Source organism: Dermacentor variabilis, chromosome 3 (assembly GCF_050947875.1).
Source record: "Dermacentor variabilis isolate Ectoservices chromosome 3, ASM5094787v1, whole genome shotgun sequence".
NCBI lineage: Eukaryota > Metazoa > Arthropoda > Arachnida > Ixodida > Ixodidae > Dermacentor > Dermacentor variabilis.
In genome coordinates this window covers 113,774,730-113,793,632 of record NC_134570.1, presented here as the reverse complement: position 1 = coordinate 113,793,632, position 18,903 = coordinate 113,774,730, and the positions used below count along the sequence as shown (strand labels likewise).

The following is an 18,903-nucleotide window of genomic DNA, read 5'->3' as shown; positions in this document are numbered from 1 at the left end:
TTAAAGAAAGTAAGCTTTCTTGTCTGATCGGCCGTGTGAATTGCAGTAAACATTCGTTTTGCAATTTAATTAGTAGGCGTGGTGTCACGTATACACAGGCAAGCATAAACCGCCCCCAGTTGATGGCCGCGAATAGTCTTTGTCAGAATAATGACGTGGCAAAGAGCTCCCATTGCGGAGAGAAAATCCTTGTTTCAACGCGTCCTGTAAATTTGAGATTATGCATATTTAAATACTAGGCGCATGAAAAGAAATCCCCGGCTGGGCTAGTGGAGGAAACGTGTGCTTTATTCCATGAGATCGCGCTTGATCACGTGCCCTCTAACATAGGTCGCGCCTGATGGCGCGCACCAAGCCAACGTCGCTCTTGACTCACCGTCGCCAGCTTTCCCTGACTCGTGCAGAATACCGTGCGTGGGGCGGGTTCTTATAACATGCGAACTTCATACTAACGGCAAGGCGATGTTGAAAATTTTCTGGAGTGCCAATGGGATTTTTATCGCAATAAAAAGCTTCGTCAGCTAGAGGTGTCAATTCCATTTGCTCATCAGTGTGACGCCATGCTTGAAATCGTCCAATGACCTAAAAAAATCCAGGGGCATTCTTATGACACGACATCCAGAAAGCCAAAAAATTGCGTAACGAGCGCAGTGCTTTACAAGTTGACGTCAAAAGTCAGTAGTGCTGCTATACCGGAATGTGCCCTCAGCGCCATGACTGAGAACTAAATTTCTCACTCGCCCACAGCGTATTGAGCGGTGGCTTTTGTGGTATTACTGGCATGGTGAATTGTTCTGCGCTTTGCGCTCCTTAGATTTATTTAAGTTGTGGCGTTTTAGGTGCTGAAACCACGATATGAAACCACGCCGCATAGGGGGGGGGGGGAGAGACTCCGAGTTAATTTTGAGCACCTGGGATTCTTTAAGGCGCACCCAATGCACGGTACGCGGACCTTTTTTGGATTTCGCCCCCATCGAAATGCGGCCGCGGCGGGGAATGATTCCCGCCACCTCGGGCTTAGCTGGCCCAATGCCAGAGCTACTACTCCACCACGGCTGGTTCCTGCGCTCCTTTCCTTATACCATGAAGAAGTACGTCACCTAGTTATAGCGACAATTGACTTCCACAATATTGGTCGGTATGTGGCAAATATATTTCTATCAGCAGTTCTATACACACTTGCACAATGATGCAGAATGTATCGGTACTGCATGGACTATTTCTAAACTGCTAGCAAAATTTGAGCGCAGAGCGAGCCAACAGAGAAGCAGTTTTAAGATGACACATTCCTAACGAGAGCTTCAGTGAGGGATGGAATCCACCACACGCGGCGTATATGGAAGCTTCACGCATTCAGTGGTAGAGCCAGTTGCATTCCACGCTCGGTCAGTGCTTTTACTCTTCTTCTCTCGGCTAAGAACTGCTGTAGGGGGTCGCGTGCAAACAACGTCTATCCAACGCAGTTTTCTATCACATTCAATTTTTTCAATGTTGGCAAAATTTGCAAAAGGAACACATGGGGAGTGTTGTTGCAAAACACAGCTATACTTTTTCGCCTTGGTAATACTTTTCCGATAACCACATATATCAATTGCAAGATTGCGAGAATTGGTGCTTATTGATTTCACAAACAACATCTCGGGATCCCCGTGAGTGGGAACCTACGCGTCGCATGTTACATTGCAACATGGGCGAATGAGGCAGCATTATTGTCCTATGTCGATTCTGTAAGACGCACACCTCTCCAGTGCATGGCAACATGTTTTAGTGCAAGCGCTCAGTACATGTTTATTTTCGTACTTGTTTATAAAGCCAGGCATTGTTGTGGCGCTGATAAAAGCGCTTACGAGCAATAAAGTAAGACTTTTTGTACAAATTTACGAGTAGGTGGCTGGAAAAAAGAACAAAAAAGAACTCTACTTGTGCGGACGCATTCACATCAGCTCTGGCTTTCATCAATGTTCTCGAGGGGTTCTCGAGTGTTATCATCAATGTTCGCGAGTCCCTGCGGAAGCGTGTGATTTATGCCCTAATTGACGTGACAAGTCAAGAGGACTCTGCCGTTACCGGGTTTTCCTCACTTCAAGGATTTTTCGCCGTTCTGTGAGTGTTTGAAACACGGGAAGGGGAGGCTAAGGCCTTCTCGCGCATATATGTGAATTGGGACCCAGGGTGGACGTTGTGGAAGAAGAGGCTACTCAAGAATAGGCATGCCTCCTGGGATGGAAAGTGCATACGGCCGCCATCCCGCAGGCGCAGGGAAGGTTATTCTTTAGCTCAAGACGGTGGAAATACACGTGGCAGGTGGAGGGACGGCGGCCACACCGCCGCACCACGCGACGCAATGCGACGATTCACCCTTGCTTCGAGGCTCTCTCGACTGCTGAGGGACACATTTCCCGTCGTTGTCAGATTGCGGGACGGCCTGAATGTAAGTAAACCAGGTCAGTGATATATGTTTTTACCAAGCCTTGCCCATGGCGGCATCCTTGACTCCGGCCGCAATCGAAGAGAACACGATGAGACCCAATGGAGTTCAGAACATTATTGCGGTGTGCACTCCGCACGAGAAAAACGCGGACGCCTACGCCCGAGTGCAGCAAATCAGGCTCGGGCAATTCACGCGTGTGGTGGCGGCGTACCTGGCCCCACTCCCGAATACGTGTAACAAAGTCATAAGAGGAGGCCACGTGGAAGTCAGCAGGGCTCAACTTAGAGCGATAATTGTAAATCGCCGGAATTCGGGCGCTTTGGAAGCCAGCCGGATTACGAACACCATGGCGGCGGTGGTGGTGCTTTTCGAGGGCGTGAGGCTGCTCAAATATTTTCGAGCATATTTCGCTGCACGCTCTGCCTAAACCACACGGAAACCTGGTACGGGTGTGGAGGGCTGATGCATTGGGCTGACGTGTGCTCCAACCGGGGAAGCAAGTGGTGTCGCACCTGCGGCAAACCATCGCCAGCGGAATATCGCCAGTGCGATCAGAGATGCACGTTGGGAAGCGGCCCGCACCCCACAGCGGCCAAGGAATGCAGCAATAAAATTCAAGTTACCGATATTGTCAGAAGAAAACGGCGGCAGCGGCGCCAACGCGCCGAGCAGCTGCAGCTGGGGAGCGACATAAGCACGGCGGGCGGTAGGAGCCGCTCGCGTACGCCAGCTGTGCGGGAGCGCAGCACCCAGAGAAGCCGCTCTCCCATGCCAGTTGCGCCCAAGCACGGCGCAATCAGAGACCGCTCTCGATCCAGAGGTCGCTCGGTGTCCAGCTTGTGGACCCAAGAGCAGTCTACGTGGGCGGATGCTGTCAAAGGGAAGACAAAGAAGGAGCAAGAGAGACCCACGGAGGTAACGCGGTAGGCTTCGCCAGAGCATGGCAGTAAGTCGCACATGGACGAATTCCTTAAGGAAGCTAAGGAGCTTATAGAGGTGGTACGCCGACTCAAAGCCGCCAAGGCAAACCCCAACGCCAGTTAAACAGAGGCAAGCCACCAGCCGCCACGGGTAGTTCAAGATGTACCCCGCGTAGGACTTACTAAAGCAAAGCGTAAAACCCCCCTTCCTAACGACGAGTGCCACTGGGAAACTTCAGAGGGAGAGACTCAGCAAAGAAAGATGTAGGAACTGCTCGGGTAGAGAAAATCAGGAAAGCGTAAAGCTTTTGGTCCAAAGAGTAACGGTACTAGAAGAAAACGCTGCGATTAGGGCCAAAGCCATGATCCGAGCGAAAAGCAAGGCAGTGAATCACTCCGAGGTTGCTCCGGGCGTGGAGCAAGGCGCTTCACAAAGAGTTCGTAATGTGGCTGTGGAACTACGCTAGAGACCAAAAGCGCAAAGCTCCACTACGGCAATTTATGAGAATGTGGAGGAAAAATCAAAGATATTGTTATTACAGGAGATACAATATGGACGTCCCGGTCCATTCTTGCTTCAGCACTATGTCGGTCAGGAACGAGGGAAACAGAGGACTAGCCACGGTAATCAGAAAAAATTACCCTTTACTGAGCATCCAATTCAATGTGGACAGGGTAAGGTGGATGTTCTTTTCCTGGAGGCTCTACGGCACGGGTGGCATAAGCAGCGCGTATTTGTGTATTATGTCTGTAGCCCGCCTTCGGACCAGAGACAGACCTTTTACTCCCTGCGTAGGAAGGCGACGTCAATAGAGTAGCACCCTTCCCTGAAAGTTTCCGGAAACTTTCACGCCCCTTATAGTGCACGGGGCTACGTTAGACGCAATTTACAAGGAGAGAACCTCGTGAGGATCTTGGGTGATCTGCCTTTTACGGTAATCACGGACCCAGGATTGCCCATTAGGTTTGGCACGTCGGTTGCCCGAGATACAACGCCTGATTTGACATGTGTAATGATGATGATGATGTATGGGGTTTTATGGCGCAAGGGCCAGGAATGGCCAAAGAGCGCCATGTCTGTGGTAGTGGGTGTGGAGTGTAACTATGATTACTATGAAATTGGTGTGACGTGGCTGTAAAGGGGCCTTAAAATATACGCTCTACAGTGCGTAAAATCTGTGTAATAAAATTATGGCGATGACATATGACCTGTACTATGAACATTTCGATGCACTTAAAAAGAATGATACAATAGGTAAAATATATCAGATTATAATAAATGCTAGAGCACTACTGCCTCCTTAGAGCCCTTGAAACACAAGGGTCTGGAGGCATGTGCTATACCGTACAACTATCCCAGCGGCATCCTCTAAAGAGAGGAAGCGCTAGGAATGCATGGGGCTAATAACATGTAGGACCACATCTCTCAGAAAACCTAGGACTGTGTCTGTGTTAAAACGCGGTTCTGGGCCGAGGAACATTACTGGATGAAGAGGGATGTGCTGTCTGTAAGCTAAGGAAAAATGTTTCATTCTTTCAGATTCGGCTTCCCGACACTCCAGGAGGACGTGGAGTACGGTCAGCCTCTCCCCGCATCTACCACAAGTTGGAGGCTCACTTCCGGTGAGTAGAAAATTATGGGTGCCAAACGTGTGTCCTATTCTGAGACGACAGAATAGGACATCTGTTCGGCGCGATTTTGTAGTAGAGGGCCAGAATCCTAACTGCGGTTTTATCAGGTGCAGCTTATTATTTGTTTCCGCGTCCCATATGTGTTGCCAGTGGGCTCGCAGCTTCCTTCGCAAGAAAGGCCTCAGATCTGTGACAGGCACCTCAGCGGTAGGATTAGCGGCTCGCGATGCGATGGACGTGGCCATCTCGTCCGCCAGAACGTTACCCTCAATGCTGCTGTGGCCAGGCACCCAGCATATAATAATACGCTGGTTAGATATGTACGCTTTACACAAGACGGTGTAGATTTCACTAAGTACAGGATTTTTGTGTGTATAGACTGACATCAAGGCCTTCACAACGCTTAGAGAGTCTGTATAGATCGCTGCTTTTGGAAGTTTTGATTTTCCTATATGCTTCACAGCAGAAAGTAATGCGTAGGCCTCAGCCGTAAATATGCTTGTTTCCGGATGCAGTACGTCGGATTCCGAGAAGGATGGGCCGACGGCTGCATAGGATACCCCGGCATTTGACTTTGAAGCGTCTGTGTAGAACTCTGCACAGGAATGCTTGTGCTGGAGTTCTAGGAAATGCATTCTGATTTCGGCCTCAGGAGCGTGCTTTGTAACTTGAATGAAAGATGTGTCGCATTGTATCAGCTGCCACTCCCAAGGAGGTAGCAGCTTGGCTGGATGCATTAGGCGAAGCTCGGGGAGTGGGACATGTATCTTATCACTAAGCTCCCTCACTCGAAGCGAGAAAGGCTTTCTTACAGAAGGACGATTATGGAATAGTGTAGTGCAGGTCATATCGTTAACAGTGTTAAAACATGGATGTTGAGGATTTGAGTGGACTTTCAGAAAATATGTTTGGCTGATGTAAGTTCTCTGTAGATGGAGCGACCATTCATTTGATTCCGCGTATAAGCTTTCGATCGGGCTTGTTCTGAAAGCACCAGTGGCTAAGCGGATACCTAGATGGTGGATAGGATCTAGGATCTTTAGTGCGCTCGGAGCGGCAGAGTTATATACGACGGCACCATAGTCCAATCGTGATCGAATTAGGCTCTTATAAACATTCATCAGACACTTCCTGTCGCTACCCCATGTTGAGTGGGATAGAACTTTAAGCAAGTTCATTGTCCTTAGACATTTTTCTTTAAGATATTTAATGTGCTGTATAAAAGTGAGCTTGGAGTCAAGTGTAATACCTAAAAATTTGTGTTCTTTGTTGATATGTATTTGATGTCCACTCAGTTGAACACAAGGATCTGGAACCAGGCCTCTCTTTCTAGTAAAAAAAACACAAGAGCTTTTGTGGGGGTTGATCTTAAATCCGTTTTCGTCAGCCCACTTGCAAACCTTGTTCAGGCCCTGCTGTACGTGTCTCTCGCATACTGCGAGGTTGCAGGATTTAAAGCCTATTTGTATATCATCGACGTGTACGGAATAAAAAATGGCCGGTGGCAGTGAAGCACGTAGTGTGTTCATCTTAACAATGAAGGTACGGTTGGACAAATAGCTTTCTATTAGGGCGAGCATATTGCCACGGATGCCCATTCCCGACAAGTCTCTCAAGATTCCGTAGCGCCACGCTGTGTCGTACGCCTTCTCCATATCGAGGAACACGGATAGGAAATATTGCTTATGTAGAAAGGCGTCGCGAATGTTTCCCTCAATGCGCACAAGGTGATCAATTGTAGCCCGCCCTTCCCTGAAGCCACACTGAAAGGGATCAAGCATTTGGTTTAATTCCAGGAAATGTATGAGTCGCCGATTAACCATTTTCTCAAACAGCTTACAAATGCAACTTGTGAGGGCTATCGGGCGGTAACTTGACGCCAACGAAGGATCTTTACCTTGCTTCAGAATGGGAATCACAATCGCTTCTCTCCATGCAAGTGGAAGATATCCAGCAGCCCAAATAGTGTTAAAAAGTGCAAGTAAAGTCAATTGTGTATCAGTGTGTACGTTCTTAATTATGTCGTACATAATTCTGTCAGGTCCTGGTGCAGAGCTCTTGCATGTGATCAAGGCAGCTCTTAGCTCGGCAATGCTAAAGGGACGGTTGTAAGGCTCATTGTCTCGACCTTTTCTTGGTAATGGCTTACGTTCTTCTGTTTCTTTGTGTTTGAGAAAGGATTGTGTGTAATTTGTTGGACTTGACACGCTCTCAAAATATTCCCCAAGTGAGTCGGCCTGGTCTTGCAGTGTATCTCCCTGTGTGTTTACCAGGGGGAGTGAATGTGTTTGCCGCCCTCTAATCCTATTTACTCTGTTACAGGCTTTGGCCTCATCCCTAAACGAGTTAATACTTGATAAAAACTTGTGCCAGCTTTCTCTTCTGGCCTGTCGGCGGGTTCGCCTGCCTTGGGACTTTATTTTTTTAAAGTTCATAAGATTCTCTGCAGTGGGAGAAGCGCGTAGCAACCCCCACGCCTTGTTCTGATTCTTACGGGCGATCCTACATTCGCTGTTCCACCACGGCACACGTCGTTTGCATGCCAGACCACTCACTTCGGATATGCATTTAGATGTGACATCTATTATGAATGCTGTAAAGAACTCGACTGCAGCATCAATTCCTAACGGAGACAAGTCAGCCCATGAGATACTAGACAGAGATCGAAATTTCTCCCAATCAGCTGTCTCAACCTTCCATCTAGGAGCGTGTGGTGGATATTCATTTTCTTTCGGTGATCTTAGCAGTATAGGGAAGTGGTCGCTGCCGTAAGGGTTGTCGGTAACTTCCCATTCAAGTTCAGGCAGTACAGACGGGGAGACTATGCTTAGGTCTATGGAAGAATAGGTTCTATTTGCAAGAGAGTAATATGTGTGTTCCTTTTTATTCAACAGACAAGCACCAGAAGAAAAGAGGAACTGTTCGAGAAGACGTCCTCGCGCATCTATACGAGGGTCGCCCCACAGGTAGTTATGTGCATTGAAATCGCCAAGAACAACGTAGGGTTCTGGCAATTCATCAATAAAGGACTGAAATTCATGTTTGCTTAGTTTATAATGTGGGGGTATATAAAGTGAGCAAATAGTGATAAGCTTGTTTAGCAGAATGACTCGAACCGCCACTGCCTCAAGGGCCGTTCGTAGCTGCAAACGTTGACAGGCTATGCTTTTTTGAATTATAATTGCAACACCGCCCGATGATGCGAGAGCATCATCGCAATCTTTGCGAATAGTAACGTGTTGTCGAAGAAAATTTGTGTGTTTTGGTTTTAAGTGTGTTTCCTGTAAACACAGCACTTTCGGATTGTGTTTATGGATAAGTTCTTGCACATCATCGAGATTCCTAAGAAGACCTCTGACATTCCATTGAATGATTTGTGTATCCATATTTAAAGAAAAATTTGTGCTGTGTTTACGGAAATTGAGGTGATGCCGCTTAGGTTACAGAGCTCTTTCGAGGCCCTGTAACGGGGGTTCTGCCCTTTCTGGAGCGTTCGAGGGAGCCTCTCCGCTCCTTAGGCGCTTGGTGCGCCTTGAGAATAGGTGTAGTGTCCATTGCTTCTTGTGAGGCGCCGGACACCTGCTCTTGCGAGCGAGAAGTTTCCCGAGAGGGTCCCGCCTTGGAGGGCAAGACCCCTGCGCCCACCAGCCCGGAGGTCGATGGGGCACCCTGCGGGATTTGGCTGCGCCGGCTGTTGCCAGCGCTGGGAGGGGCCGGGGAGATTGGGGCACCCTCTGCTGCGCCCGCCTTCGGGGTCGATAGTCCCCCCTGCTCTGTTGACGGAGCAGCGCTAGCTGCGACCGCCGCGGGGGCAGATGGCGTAACTGCCGACTCACTGCTTGTGGGTCGGACAGCCACCGGAGGCCGTTGTGACGCTGCCCCCTTACGCTCCACATCGGCAAAGCTGCTCTTAGACAGGTATGACACCCGCCTCCGTGCCTCTTTGAAAGTGATATTTTCTTTTACTTTTATGGTCACAATTTCTTTTTCTTTTTTCCAGGACGGGCAGGCGCGCGAGTATGCGGCATGCTCGCCATCACAGTTGACACAGTGTGGGGTGTTCTGGCACGTTTCGGAGGAATGTTCATTGTCACTGCACTTGGCACAAGTCAGCCGGCCTCGACAGTTCTGTGAACTGTGGCCGAAACGTTGGCACTTAAAGCATCTGAGAGGATTGGGAACGTATGGTCGAACACGAAGTTTGATATAACCAGCCTCGATGGACTCGGGAAGGACACTTGAGCCGAAAGTGAGTATCAGGTGTTTCGTCTTGATCTCTTTTCCATCTCGCCTCATCTTAATTCGTTTAACATTTATAACATTCTGGTCACTGAAGCCCTCCAAGAGTTCAGCCTCAGTGAGCTCCATCAAGTCATCGTCAGAGACAACACCACGGGTGGTGTTCATCGTGCGGTGCGGGGTTATAATTATCTGGGTTTCCCCAAATGACACTAGTGTTGACAATTTTTCATATTGTTTTTGATCGCGGAGCTCCAAGAGGAGATCCCCGCTTGCCATCCTCGACGCCTTATATCCAGGACCAAAGGCTTCAGTCAATGACTTCGAAACAAGTAAGGGTGAGATAGTTCTTACTGGCTTATCTGGTTTTGCAGAATGGATAACATGGAAACGCGGGAACGATTCTTTTTGGCGGCAAAAAAATTGAAAGACTTCATCGGTGCGCCCTCTTTTCTGAGGGCGATCAGGTAGTGAAGGGAAGGAAGTAGCCATGTGTGGACGTGTAGTTTTCGGCAGCAACGCCAGCCACCCACCATGGAGTCCAACAAGGGGACGCTGCAGGGCCTGAAAAACAGGGCCTGCAAACGCCAGCTGTACGTTGCCACTATAACCCAATATGACATAACCAAGGTTGGCTACTCACACAAGGTTAACCCTTGCTGCCAGGAAGGTCGGAAGTAATAAAGAAATGAGAAGGAGACAGGAAAGGCGGAAAGTAAGGGAAAGACGAAGGTAATAGGGAGAGAGAGACAGGAAAAGGCAACTACCGATTTCCCCCGGGTGGGTCAGTCCGGGGGTGCCGTCTACGTGAAGCAGAGGCCAAAGAGGTGTGTTGCCTCCGCCGGGGGGCCTTAAAGGTCCAAACACCCGGCATCGGCTCAACCCCCAGGATCCCCCTTTCCCCAGACACGGCTAAGCCGCGCACGCCTATACGCGGGAGGGTCCAACCCTCGTGTGCTCGGGTACGTGGTGTCGCAACACACCAAACGCCTGCTTGCGCAGACGCCCCTGCCGGGGATTTGACATGTGTAAGGAACGTAGGTAATGTCACGTGACCCAATAATAGGGAGGACTTAGACAGTCACCACTTCATAGCAGCGGTAACGTTAAGGGTGGATGTCCGACCGGCCAGGTTATTTCGAGTCACGGGCTGGGAGGAGGTCAAGAAACTTAGGAAGGAGCCAAGCAGCACTTTTTCCTCGTTTGACGAGGCTGTCGACTCACTCACGCAGGGCGTAGAGAGGGCTAGTAAGTATTGAAACGGGAGAAACCGATGCCTCAGATTTCATCAAAGTGGCACGCATATTACCGAGCGCTTTGAATAGAAAATAATATTGGATAGTTCTTCAATAGAACGGAATACGAGTTCCGGAAAGTATTTTCAATTAAGCGTGGTAATGTCCTGCTTTCAATTAGAGCTGTTCACTAATGTTAACGATATATAAATTTTGTGTAAAACGTCACTAAACGTGCTTCAAAAATATTCACATTAACGCAGACCTTCATCGTGACATGGCTTTTGCTTGAAGCAATGCAGAGCTTACAGAGCTTACACGTCTGATGGCAAAAGCAGAGACGCATCATGTAAGAGTCATGTTTACAACCGGGACCCTCTCTCAAGCTTTCCTGTGGACACACTGTGCCAACCTCACAGCGCCTCCACAAAGTCCACGTGCGGCGCATGTGTTAATATTGCTAAGAAGGGCGCATTTTTTAAAAGATGAATTGATGAAAAGGGGCCGCGCCGACACCCGAGCCGCTGCTGCTGTTGTTCTCCTGAGTGACCGTGGTAAATACCCACAGTGGGAGATTGGTCACGAATCGGCTGCAAAGACAAGCGCACTTCGTTCTCTTCCTCCGTTCTCTCTAGCTTTAACGTAACGCTCCTCCCTTCACAAATGAATCCCGCTGGGCGAGTAACTGTTTCGTCCATTCAGAGTCACAGGGGTAACAGCGTTAGAGGCGGGCGACGTGAACAAGCTGCGTCTTTTTAGACCGGTAGCCATTGGAAACGAGACGAGCAATTGAATAGGTCACATCAATTAGGCGATTGGTGATGACGAAAGGCCCGGTGGAGCGAGCCAGAAACTTGTGGCACAGGCCACGCTTGCGAAGTGGTGTCCAAAACCATACTACGTATGCTTTGTCGTAGGACACATTCTTTTGACGGGAATCGTAGCTGATCTTGAAGCGGTCCTGGGATGCGAACGTAGGGAGCTTAGCTATGCGGCGTGCTTCCTCAGCGTGGCGGAGAGTCTGGGCAATAGACGAGTCCGCAGGAGGAGTAAATGGTAGAATGGTGTCAGTGAAGCCGCGGGGTGGTCTGACATAAAGAAGATAGAAACGACTGTGACCGGTAGTTTCATGCTTTGCAGTGTTGTAGGCATACGTGATGAAAAGCAAGATACCCCAATTTTCGTGCCTGGAATCGACGTACATCGAAAGCATGTTGGTCAAAGTTCTGTTTGACCAACAAACAGAACGAGACCATTTGTCTGCAGGTTATATGTAGTCTCGTGGCGAAAGTGGCAAGCACAGAGACGCAACAGCTATTAGACTACGTCAGCCACGAACTGGCGACCACGATGGCTCACAATAACTTGAGGGGGTCCATGAAGCAGTATCTTGGAGTACAGGAGGAATCTCAAAACATCAAAAGCCGTGGCCGTTGGAATCGCTGCTGTTCCAGCATAACGCGTCAGATAGTCGACGGAAACTATAATCCAACGGTGGTCGTTTGTTGAGCGTGGGAATGGAACGAGAAGGTCCACTCCGACCATTTGAAAAGGAGATGATAGGGGCAGCACAGGGTGAAGGAGTCCGACCGGAGGAGTATTAGGGCGCTTCAATTGCTGGCACTTGTTACAACTGGCCATATACTTTTCTATATCCCGTCGCAGACAAGTCCAGTAGAATCGACCCTGAATCTGGCGATATGTTCCGGTGAAGCCTAGGTGCGCAGCGGTCGAGTCGTCATGCATAGCATGGAGCACGTGAGTTCTCAAATTCTTAGGGCCCACTACGAGGAGGCGGGCGCCATCAGCCGCATAATTCTTCTTGTAGAGCAGGTCATCTCGGATGACAAAGCAATTTTTACCTGTTGGTTGAGCAGCTGAGGCTTAGAGGACATCCAGGCGGCGGTCGTCACGCTGCTCTTCCCGCAAAGTGGCCAAGTCGGGAAAAAGAATATCGTGGATGGCGGCCAGAAAATCATCGAAATAGTCGGCGTTACACGCACGTGTTGGTAGAGGGAACCTCCAAAAACAGTCGGCGTACACATGATGTCGGCCACTCTTATAGCGGACTGCAAAGTCAAATTCCTGCATACGTAGCGCCCATCGAACAAGGCGGCCAGACGGGTCGTCGAGACCGATCAACCACATAGTGAATGGTTATCAGTAACGATCGTGAAGCGGCGCCCGTAGAGATATGGGTGGTACTTCTGAACTGCAAAGACAACAGCGAGACACTCTAGCTCAGTGACGGTGTAACTCTGTTCGGCCATGCTCAACGAACGGCTGGCACAGGCAATGGCATGATTAATGTCACCAAAACGCTGGGTGAGGATGGCGCCGAGGCCGATTCCACTCGCGTCGGTGTGCAATTCTGTTGTAGCAGAGGGGTCAAAATGGCGAAGTATGGGTCCGGAAGAGAGCAGAAACTTCAGTCAACAAAACGAGGACTCGCAATCTGCTGTCCCGGTGAAAGGGTTATGCTTGCGCAGCAATAAAGTCAAAGGGCAGCAGTATCGGCGAAGTTGGGCACAAAACGTTGGCAGTACAAGCAAAGACCCAAGAAGCTCCTCAGATCGCGCTGTGTATGCGGTTGTTTAAAGCCGCTAACTGCAGCCACCTTCTGTGGGTCTGGTTGCACTCCCTGCTTGTCCACTAGATGCCCAACTACTAGCGCCTCTCGTTGGCCAAAGTGACATTACTTGGAGTGGAGGGTAAGGGAACCTTGTTCAAGGCACATCAGAACAACGTCCATTCAATGGTTGTGCTCTGCAAAAGTGGGGCCAAAATTGACGCCGTCGTCTAGATAACATAAACAAACTTCCCATTTCAGGCTGCGCAGTACAGTGTCCATAATACTTTCAAATGTTGCAGGGGCGTTGCACAAACCAAACGACATGACGTTGAATTTAAACAAGCCGTCTGGGGTCACAAAAGAGGTTTTCTCTTTGTCAGTTGAATGCATGGGTATCTGCCAGTAGCCCGATCGGAGTTCAACAGATCAGGAGTAGGATGCGCAATAAAGGCAGTCGATAACATCATTGATCCGGGGAAGTGGGTGCACTTCCTTTTTCGTCATAGAATTGAGACGCTGGAAGTCGACACAAAACCTCTTGTACCCATCTTTCTTTTTCATGAGGATGACCGGCGCAGCCCAAGGGCTACAGGAATCTTGGATGACGCCCTTGGCTACCATGTCGTCGACCTGTTCAGGGATGATCTTGCGCTCTGATGCGGACACGCGGTAAGGCTTCTGCCTGATGCGCGTACCCCTTGTCGATCCTGTGGTGAGCCCGCGTAGTTGGAACGTGAACTTTGTTAGCGTTCGGCGCGAAATAAAATAATGACGCATGCTTGCTAAGGACGCTGACCAGGGCTTGACTTTTCTATGAAGACAGTGACTTGTTCATTTTTAATAAAGGCGACAAGTCTTCAAGGACACCGTGGTGCCGGGATTGGTGTGATGTGTCATCAGTTAAAACGCCTATGTTGAGACTGGTACCTACTTCAAACAGCCAAGTCACATGCCCCTGGGTAGCACAAGAGACTGGGAGGCTAAATGTTACACCCACAATGTAGTTGTTCCGCACGCCACAGAGAGGACGCATCGAGGTATGAGCACACTTCACAACCATCGAAGGCACAAACTCAACAATTTGACGTAATACTTCTGCGGATACTCACAAGGTGGAGAGAAGTAATTATTAAAGGGAGAATCATACATCCACCCGTTCTTACCAATTGCTACAAAGGGAACCCATACGGGTTCCTCAGAGAAATATTTATTAAAGAGACAATCAGACATCCGCACGTTCGTCGCCATCGTTACGAACGGATGGATGCCTGATTTTCCCTTTATTATTTACGTCTCTCCACCTTGCTGGTATCCGCCTCACTACTACATCAAACACTCGGATTTGCTTCGTGTTGTCGACAAATTCGACTTCGCCCTGCCATCTGCTAGCCGCCTGGTTAGCTCAGAGGGTAGGGCGTCTGCCCTGGAAAGGCGGTGGTCCCGGGTTCTAGTCCGTGCCAGGACTAATTTTCTTCAACTCTGAGGCTTTTCATTCGAGGAACTCGTATGAGTTTCGTTTGTAGCAGTTGCTACGAACGGGCGGATATCTGATTTTCTCTTTATTAATTAAGGCTCAACAATTGCATCAAATGTATCGGTCGACACCGCAAGCAGCAACTCGAACTCTGGACAAGGAACGTGCCGGTAAGACAGCATATTCAATGACGGCGAGAGAGGTCTGCAAGAGGTGACAGGAAAAGCTCGCCAGTACCGCAGTCAACAGTGTCACAGCACTGTCGTAGGAGATCGAGGCCGAGAATTACGTATTCAGTGGATTGAGCAAGCACTGGAAATTCGGCTTGATACACGTTATCGGAGAAATAAACGTTCGCGGTGCACAAACCAATAGTTCGGAGCAACCCGCAACTCACTACACGAAATCCGTTAGCGTTATTTCATGGAAACATCCCTTTACGGCCTAGTCGGGTTTTGAAATTCAGGCTGATAACAACGACACTCGCTCCTGTGTCCACTAAGGCCAATGTAGCAACATTTTCCACTAAAACACGAATCTTGTTATGACACATGGTGACTGGCGGAGGCATAGGGGCGCGTAGTTGATGATGCCTTGCGACCTCACCTCCGTTGGTCGCGCCTAGTTTCTCGGCGGCGGTGATGTGAGACGTCATTGTGGATATGGAGACCTGCGCTGGCGTGAAGGCGGCGGCGTCAAGGTGCGAACAGAATCTGGTGAGTAGCTACGGTAATTTCCCTGGTGGTTTGTCCTGCTATCGTAGTCAGAAGGCCAGCGTGTCCCGTCGCCATGCCGATTGCTACGCCGATAAAAAGTGCGCGGTCACTCATGTGATGGTGGTGACATACGATGGCAATGAGGACAGAATCTGGCGACGTGACCGCGAATACCACACTGGAAGCAGATGGGGCGCTCACCGTACTCACCGAAATCGTCAGTAGCAGGATAACTGACACGGCCGTCCCACTCTTGAGAAACTGCAGGTGGTCTTAGTGAGTAACCGTCGTCGAACTGATAACTGGGATGTGCGTTCATATAGTAGAGTTTGGCGCTCTTGAACGAGGAGTGAAGTTGTGGGTGTCTACGAAGGCGGTGTTGTAGGACGTCTTACGGAAGTCGCAGTGAGAAAAGGGCTCTGAAGCCCGCAGAGTCCAGGGGGAAGCCGCCTCACGTCGGTCAAGTTCTCCGCGCCCCAATTGCCGAATAGTTGACGCAAAGCCGGGTGGAGCTGGGACCATGTCAACACTGGCGACGTTAGTTACGTTGGCCAGGCAGCCGAACTTCGGTGTGATACGCCGAGTTTCAATGCTGCAGATCTACAGTAGTGTCGAATGACGGCACTTACGGAGTCCATACTGTCTTTTCCGATGAGGAACTGGCACACATCCTCGGCGATCCCTTTTAAAAGATGACCAACTTTGTCCTCTTCTGTCATCTGAGGGTCCAGGCCCTTGCACAACTTCAGCACTTCCTCGACGTACGTCGTGCAGATTTCGCACGGAACTTGGGCTAGCTGCATTAGAGTTTGCCCTGCACAGTTATTTTTAGCCACTGGATCTCCTAAGCACTTCATGATTTCGTCTATGAACTTTTCCCGCGTCGTCATGCTTTCTTCGTGGTTTTCAATCCACGCAGACACGGTTCCCTTGAGGAAGAAGGCAACGTTGTTAAGCTGGGCGGTGACATTCCCGCCATTAAACTGACTAGCCGCATCAGGCATGATGATATCGATGTTTATCTTGGCTTAATCTTTGCACATGTGCCGCAACGACTGGTAATTATCTGGGCACAAGTACCTTCGTTTTAGCGTAATTCTAATACAACCTCATAGAGTAACCTTAAGCTCAAATGGCGTCCGCTGTGGCAGTGGCTGTTCTATAGGCCTCAAGAAAAGGAGTTGGAAGAGAAATGCGTTTCGGACAGAAAGTGACTTCAATAATATGTAACTTGCACCGCAATGTCGCTTAAGATGAAGCTTTTGCGAATGGACAAGGCACGTTCCTTCAAAAGTAGACGTGCCCCTGCAGACGTATGGCTTGTTCGCGCAAAGTTTTTGACAACACTCACGTTTGATGTTATCGAAAACATTTGCGCATGACTTTAAGCTGTCTTTTTGCACATGAGCTTCGGTAATTTGGTAGATCTCATTGGATACATATTTTAGTTAGCTTAAGCTGTTATGATGTCTGAAGGTGGTTTAGGCTCTAATTCTTGAATGTGTCTTCAAGCACGACGCTAAAGTTGTACTTCTAAGCTGTAGAAGATGTCGCCTTATCCTGTTGCTGTAAAGCACTAGGAGAAAGTTCTCAAAGTGAAGGTTGTTTCTATTTATGTTTATTGCAACTCCGCTTGACCTCATCTCACCAGTTTCCCTAGTGGCGCATCCTAACAGCGATTTCCAAAACGCGCAAGAGATACTTTACCAGCTTCTCAAGAATGCTGAGCGCGAGTGCCGAGCGAACACAGATATCTCAAGCATCACGCCAGGATATTTACCGCAGCCATTGTTCACCTGACGGCCGTTATTTTTACATGCAGATACTATCAGCATTTCTTTCGAAGCTCTCTGACTTAGTTGCTCTGCTACTACTACATAAAACTTACGTGCATTTTCTATGCACTCGTGTTGTGCCCGCATCTCAAAAGCTGAACACACCTGCATGAGGACAACTAGCGCAGCTGTGCATTTTTGGTACCAACCCTGAATTCACGATATTCGCGGTCAGCGAAAACATCCAAGTTTTTAGTCAGGAGCAGCAAGAAAGCTTAGCTATTCCTTTAGGTATTGTGATATGAGAGTAGCAGAGACGCAAAGGTAAACTATGTATGTGCGAGTTTCGCTTAGTTCAGGAGTGTAAACTCACTTGATGATGAACTACTTGCAAGGCAAAAGGTGTGAAGCAGAAGTAATTTCAGTAGTGCGAGCTTCATCTTGGTGACCGACATATTCGCTGTTTTTTGTCTTTATGCGAGGTAAGTTGAGTCACTCTAATTAGCTGAGACCTGAAAACAAAATTATATCATCGGAGAGCGAAATATTTTCGTCTTGCGATGCTTTTTAGGGGTTTTTGAGCTTAGGGTCATTTGAGCATCAGTTGCATGTTGAAACAAACTTGATTTGATTTGATTTTTTCAGACATTTATTTGGCAGAGCTGTTTATACGATAAAAGCCATTTTAGACGACCGTATCAGAAATTATATTCTATGTAGTACAATATACAAAAACACAAGTAAGTTATATATATAATAAAGTTTAAATATAGTGTGATGCATGCACAACGTTGGTTGAAAAATTGTTCTTCGCCATGTGCATTGTGCCGCATTACATGATCTAACTACTCCGGTGCTGGAACAGAACTGTTGTATTGAAGCAATAAAAAATCCTCGATGATGCCCTGGAACACTTTGCTAGCAAATATGAAATCCAACAGTTTACGATAAAAGAAACATTTGTGTCGTGTTCTGAAGCATTCTTTTTGACGCACGTAATGACATAACGGGTCAACTAGCACCAGGCTTGTGATATCATAAATAGCCAAAGTAGAATGATAATTTTGATTATTCACAGTATATTATCTGGATGAGAAGCACATAACAGGACGTAAAATCAAGGGCGTGGTTTTTCACCCTAGACAACGTTTGGGAATATTGTTTATCGTTTGTTATAAGATTATCGTCGATTAACTTGTACAATAGTCTGCGAGAAAACAATCAGTAGGGTTTGTTTGGTGACCACACAAATCTTCCGAGGAAACTACGGTAAAGACAGTGCACTTGCCGGACTATGCACTAAGCAAAGCTATATTGAATCTTTTAGCTTGAATGCCTTTGAAAGAGACGCTCCATGCCTGCAATTGTACTTTAACTCCATGTTAAACATTTGCTTCATGGTGTATCCAACTAAAGACAACAACAAAACAGAAACAAGCACTCATGGCTATATGGTATGCGATTGGGTCGCAGCGTTAAAATTCAAGCAAACGCATCAACTACCGAGTATTGAAGGCATCATTGCGAACCGAGGAGCAGACAGAAAAGTACCAAAAAGGGGCGATGTATATCTGCGCTGCTTTGTAGAGGTTATCGCGTCAGAACTTCTATATTCTTTGCCAAATAAAATTCCCCCTGTCAATTGTTTATGCAGTTTTCTTATCCGTGGTGGAATTGTGGGAGACTCCTGGCTACATGTTATCGGTGAGATGTTTGCACTAAACGCAGAAAGACCTAATTCTGTATGCAATATCTGAGCAACTCTATTCGACAGCAATATCGCAGTCATAATTGCGCTGCTTTCAAAATGTCACCTCCACCCCCGCGTTACAGAGCACATTATTACCACTACGACGCCACATACTGCGAACTGGTGTGAAGGTTGTCCATGAAAGTAAGCACCTATGCT

At 48.3% G+C, this 18,903-nt stretch overlaps 1 long non-coding RNA gene across 1 annotated transcript in view; it reads left to right on the top strand.

Annotated features, from left to right (window-relative positions):
- Nucleotides 1–3,211: 3,211 nt before the first annotated feature.
- The window catches only part of LOC142574107 (uncharacterized), a 41,617-nt gene continuing 25,925 nt past the window's right edge, over nucleotides 3,212–18,903 (top strand). The window contains exons 1-2 of the long non-coding RNA XR_012826422.1: nucleotides 3,212–3,346; nucleotides 13,594–13,698. This is a non-coding gene — a long non-coding RNA (uncharacterized LOC142574107). The remainder of the gene's footprint in view (nucleotides 3,347–13,593; nucleotides 13,699–18,903) is intronic.